Here is a 6,633-nt window from a genome sequence, read left to right as displayed (position 1 = left end):
TTCAAAGTAGTGGAACCACAGCCAATTAGAGTTATTTCATTTCAATGCCAATTATTGATGCCAAAGACCGCAGAGCTCACAAACTAGGTCATCATTGAGTAATTGTGTGTTAGGATTAGAAAAAGTGGGCAGAGCCAACACTAGCCAATTACATACCCGGGCAACGCCGGGCGACCAGCTAGTGCAAAATATGACAGAATACTCCTCGGAAATCAGAAAAATAGAAATTGGCTTTGGCGGAAAACTGAATTTCCGCAGAATCGGAAATGGTCGCTTCCAATCACCGGTAGTTGGTAGGGTTGGGTGATATCTATATTTGCATCTTTAATTTAAATTTGATAGTTCATTAAAGGGCCATTATTGAAAAAAAATTCAAAGTTTGAAATGCATACATATAAAATGTACGTTTCTTAAAGACTAAAATGCGCCATACATTGCTCTTTTTCCTATGTTGCTGTCACTTACAGTAAATAGTAAAAAGCTGACAGATTTTTGACTAAACCAGTTTCTCATGGGAGTTTCTCAGTATTACCTTTATTCTTTACCAAAAGCACTCCCTGGAAAGGATCCATACATTTGAACATCTACTCATTTGCACACTATTTTGGCAGTTGGACTGAGCAACTTCTGTTCATAGAGTGCTTTTGTAAATAAAAATAATAACCAAGAATCCCCCATGAGAATATGGACTTTTTTAAAACCTGTCACATTTTCACTACCCACTTTAAAGTGAACCAGAGACGAATCACTCTCATGTATTTTACCATATATTTCAGCGGGAACATTAGAGAAAACACCTACCCTGCTCTCTGTTTCATCCTTCACTGCTCAGCCTGCTTGTTACCAGCCCTGATAAAATCCCTGACTGAGCATCCAGTCTGGCTTTACTCAGGAATCAACAGTTCGTATTTTTCTTGATTAAAAAAAAAAGATTATTTGCAATTGTTTTGGTCGAATAAACAGGAAAATCTATCATTTTATTGTACCATGTATGGATTAATGAAAATGATTAACATGAGCTTCCTGTACCCTCCCCCCCCCCCCCCCCCCCCCACACACACACACACACAACACGATATAATGCGAAGAAACAGCTGCGGCCTGCAGGACAACGCTCATATCGCTAATGAGTGACATCTCCGCACCGCAGCCATATTCTGACTACAGACATATTCCAATCATGATGTCAATGCAGCAAATAAAGCTTTTCATTAAATCCCGCCGATTTCGCAGCACAATGTCGTAAATTACCCCTTTTTAACGTACGTTTACTCACTGCACTCCGGGGTGTCGTAAAAACATTGCGCAGCTCTCAGCCGTTAACCCTTCCCCCGCCGGCCGCGATCCGACATCCCCCCTCCAGCCCCGGCGACACAACGCAAGGCCTTTTTACGGGCCTGAAAGCGTTGATGTCACAACGTCTCCGTGCCAGAAAAAGCAAAACTGCGCTTTAATTAACGAGATTCGCTGAACAAATAGGCCAGGTGTTTGTGAGTGTCGGGACACACCTGTCCTTCTGGCCGGGCGGCGCTAAGTCCAGCCTCCGCCCGGGGAACGCGCAGCAGACAGATACGCCATTTCTCTGCTATCGCCCCGCCGGCGATTTACGATGTGTTACATTGTGTCATTGCTTGAGACAAGGCAACAGAAAAGGCTCATAAATTGAGCACCAGGCCCCGCGACCTTCTACGAAATGTTTTTCCTGCAGAGTCGAAGAGGCGCCCAGATCCGCGACGTGGGACGAAAGAGCGCCACACTGATCTCTATTCATACGGAAAATGTAACATCTATGAACCACTCAGGTCACTTATTTACAATCAGAGAGGATTCTGGGAAGTGTTACCTCATCTTTCTGGAAACCGCAGGCAAGGCCGCAAAAACATGGTAATAAAAGTTCTCTCTCTTCTCTAAAGAGCAGCCGACAGAAGAGAAGTATTGACACTGCTGACTTGGTTTTAAAGGTATAAGCTGCCAGTCCTTGTTTCCATGGTTACCGAGCTGCTGCCAGTCCTTGTTTCCATGGTGATATGAATGAATTATCACCATGGAAATTATGAATGATAATGAGGGAAAGCCCCAGAGCTTGTATCTTTAGGATGAGTTCACATTGCATCTGCTCGTAACCGGATTTCAATGCTCGTCTCAACCCAGAGTACATTGACGCCATTTATTTGCAACACGGGTGTAGCGTGTGTTATCTGTTAGCACCAGTGGTGCTCGTAATGGACAAAAACTTCGTTTCGCAAATTTCGCGAAGTTTTTCGCATCGTAAAACTTCGCATTAAACTTTGCGTAGTATTTTACGAAATTACGGGTATAACGTAATTACGGCTACGGTACAACGCTTGTAATCCAAATTGCGTAACGTAATAACGCGTTATTTACGCCTGAAAATCTGCATTAAACTTGCCAATGTGCATACTATACACTGTATATTAATGCGTATAATCATGCTTATAATGCGTATAAACATACGCATTAAACAGCGCATGCGAGTCTATACAATACCATGTCCGCATGCGAAATTTGTAAGCGTACATCAATCAAAATACGCGTCAAAAGATACTAAATGACTAATTTCGTAATGAACCGTAGTTTCGTGAAATGACGAAGTTATGCGAAATTTCGATACATAATTACGGTTCACACCTAATTTATTACGCATTCTCCCGTAAATTTTGCATTATGATTATGATGGAAAACGGCAAATTTCGATGCGACATTTCGCACATGCGAAATTTCGGCCCACCACTGGTTAGCACACAGCTCGGCATGCATTAATACGATGGAATCCGACATACCATAGAGGCAGCACACATATGTGAATAGGCCCCTTGTGAGACCGCTGCAGCGCTTTGCTGTTGTTACGGCTGCTCTTAGCAGCAGACTTGATAGATCACAATGTGCAGCAGAACTGAGACGGAAACCAATGAATGTGAAATAAACAGTTTTATTGTCAATCAGTGCAATTATATACAAATTAGCAAATGGTAAATCCCACAGTGCAACCCACATAAACACAGCAATCCTAACTAACTAACTATACAACAATATACAGAAATATTTACAGACCAGGCGGAACAGCAGACAAGGGCAAGGCAAATCAGAGTCAGAGTAAGCAAAGAACATAAACCAGGAGATCAGATCAGAACAGAGCTTCTCAGAGCAGGGAGCACAGAACACAGCGATCAGGACAGCCAAGCTGAACTGAGGTTCTGGCAAGGTTCTGAGGCGGGTGGAGTCCTTAAAGAGAATCTGTACTCTGAAATTCTTACAATAAAAAGCATACCATTCTATTCATTATGTGCTCCTGGTCCCCTCTGTGCTGTTTCTGCCATTCTCTGCTGCAAACCTGGCTTGTAATTGCCAGTTTTAGGCAGTGTTTACAAACAAACTAACCAGCTTCTAATAGGCTCAGCTAAGCAGAGTGTGTTAGTCACACAGAGCCTGCAGGGGGTGTGTACAGCTTCTAGCTAATCACAAGCAGCCCTGCACATTCCAGTCTGACTGCCTCAGCCTGACTGTGCCGACTATAGAGAGAAGATTAGATCATATAACAGAGATAACACAGCTACTGTGCAATTAGAAAAAGCTGCAGTAAGCCAGACCACATTAGAAAAGGCATAGGAACTTATAGCATAGAAGAAATAAAGATAAACAATTTGTTACAGAGTCTCTTTAAATGCAAATCCCATCAGATGATGCATAATTGTCCAGGATAGATAGCATGAGGGCCACCTGCTGGTGAATGATAGAATTACTACTGTCCAGATGCAGAGAGCCACCAGCAGGTGAACCAGGAAACTGCAGGCAAAGAAATGTCCATGACATGCTGCACAATGCCACCTGCTGGTGATAGATGTTAGCACAGTCCCGAAACCAAGTGCCACCAGCAGGTGCAACCACACAGAGCCGGATTCCTAACAGCTGTACGATTATGACTTACATTGTAACACCCCGCAACCTGCATAGCGTGAACGCAACCCTTAAAGGGGCACACATACAAATAAGAAGTACATTTTTTCCTGAGTAAAATGAGCCATAAATTACTTTATTTTTTATTTATTTATTGTACTTATAAAGCGCCAACATATTACGCAGCGCTGAACATTAGTTTAGGTTACAGACAATATTTAGGGGTGACAAACAGACCACAGTATGCATACCAGGTAATGCTTAGTCACTGGAGGGGAGCATGGAGATCACACAGCGCAGTATGAGTACAAGGTAATGCTTAGTCACTGGATGGGAGCATGGAGATCACACAGCACAGTATGAGTACAAGGTAATGCTTAGTCACTGGATGGAGCATGGAGATCACACAGCACAGTATGAGTACAAGGTAATGCTTAGTCACTGGATGGGAGCATGGAGATTACACTGCACAGTATGAGTACAAGGTAATGCTTAGTCACTGGATGGAGCATGGAGATCACACAGCACAGTATGAGTACAAGGTAATGCTTAGTCACTGGATGGAGCATGGAGATCACACAGCACAGTATGAGTACAAGGTAATGCTTAGTCACTGGATGGGAGCATGGAGATCACACAGCACAGTATGAGTACAAGGTAATGCTTAGTCACTGGAGGGGAGCATGGAGATCACACAGCACAGTATGAGTACAAGGTAATGCTTAGTCACTGGATGGAGCATGGAGATCACACAGCACAGTATGAGTACAAGGTAATGCTTAGTCACTGGATGGAGCATGGAGATCACACAGCACAGTATGAGTACAAGGTAATGCTTAGTCACTGGATGGGGCATGGAGATCACACAGCACAGTATGAGTACAAGGTAATGCTTAGTCACGGGATGGGAGCATGGAGATCACACAGCACAGTATGAGTACAAGGTAATGCTTAGTCACTGGATGGGAGCATGGAGATCACACAGCACAGTATGAGTACAAGGTAATGCTTAGTCACTGGATGGAGCATGGAGATTACACAGCACAGTATGAGTACAAGGTAATGCTTAGTCACTGGATGGAGCATGGAGATCACACAGCACAGTATGAGTACAAGGTAATGCTTAGTCACTGGATGGAGCATGGAGATTACACAGCACAGTATGAGTACAAGGTAATGCTTAGTCACTGGATGGAGCATGGAGATCACACAGCACAGTATGAGTACAAGGTAATGCTTAGTCACTGGATGGAGCATGGAGATCACACAGCACAGTATGAGTACAAGGTAATGCTTAGTCACTGGAGGGGAGCATGGAGATCACGCAGCACAGTATGAGTACAAGGTAATGCTTAGTCACTGGATGGGGCATGGAGATCACACAGCACAGTATGAGTACAAGGTAATGCTTAGTCACTGGATGGGAGCATGGAGATCACACAGCACAGTATGAGTACAAGGTAATGCTTAGTCACTGGATGGAGCATGGAGATCACACAGCACAGTATGAGTACAAGGTAATGCTTAGTCACTGGATGGGAGCATGGAGATCACACAGCACAGTATGAGTACAAGGTAATGCTTAGTCACTGGATGGGAGCATGGAGATCACACAGCACAGTATGAGTACAAGGTAATGCTTAGTCACTGGATGGAGCATGGAGATCACACAGCACAGTATGAGTACAAGGCAATGCTTAGTCACTGGATGGAGCATGGAGATCACGCAGCACAGTATGAGTACAAGGTAATGCTTAGTCACTGGATGGAGCATGGAGATCACACAGCACAGTATGAGTACAAGGCAATGCTTAGTCACTGGATGGAGCATGGAGATCACGCAGCACAGTATGAGTACAAGGCAATGCTTAGTCACTGGATGGAGCATGGAGATCACACAGCACAGTATGAGTACAAGGCAATGCTTAGTCACTGGATGGGGCATGGAGATCACACAGCACAGTATGAGTACAAGGCAATGCTTAGTCACTGGATGGAGCATGGAGATCACACAGCACAGTATGAGTACAGGGTAATGCTTAGTCACTGGATGGAGCATGGAGATCACACAGCACAGTATGAGTACAAGGTAATGCTTAGTCAGTCACTGGATGGAGCATGGAGATCACACAGCACAGTATGAGTACAAGGTAATGCTTAGTCAGTCACTGGATGGAGCATGGAGATCACACAGCACAGTAGGAGTACAAGGTAATGCTTAGTCACTGGATGGAGCATGGAGATCACACAGCACAGTATGAGTACAAGGTAATGCTTAGTCAGTCACTGGATGGAGCATGGAGATTAGGTAAGTTAGGTTCACTCAGATGCATAGGATGGGTGCACAGTAATGGAGGTGCATGATCAGGTAGGACACAAAAGGAGGAGGACCCTGCCCAAAGGCTTACAATCTAGAGGGAGAGATAAGGACACGAATGGTAGGGGACCAGAGTTCAGCTGTAGGTTTAGAGCACTTGTGAGGGGTAGTAGGCCAGAGTGAAAAGGTGAGTTTTGACTTTTCTCCCATGTTGCTGTCACTTACAGTAGGTAGTAGAAACCTGACAGAACCGACAGGTTTTGGGCTAGTCTATCTCTTCATGGGGGACTCTCAGCATGGCTTTTATTCTGTATAAAGGCATTACCTGAAAAGGATTTATTCAAAGATGCTGGCCTGGTCACTTTACATGTTTTCGACACTTGGACAGAGCAACTGCCATT

This window comes from Hyperolius riggenbachi, chromosome 6, assembly GCF_040937935.1.
Source record: "Hyperolius riggenbachi isolate aHypRig1 chromosome 6, aHypRig1.pri, whole genome shotgun sequence".
Lineage (NCBI taxonomy): Eukaryota > Metazoa > Chordata > Amphibia > Anura > Hyperoliidae > Hyperolius > Hyperolius riggenbachi.
Note: the sequence above shows the minus strand (reverse complement) of the source record.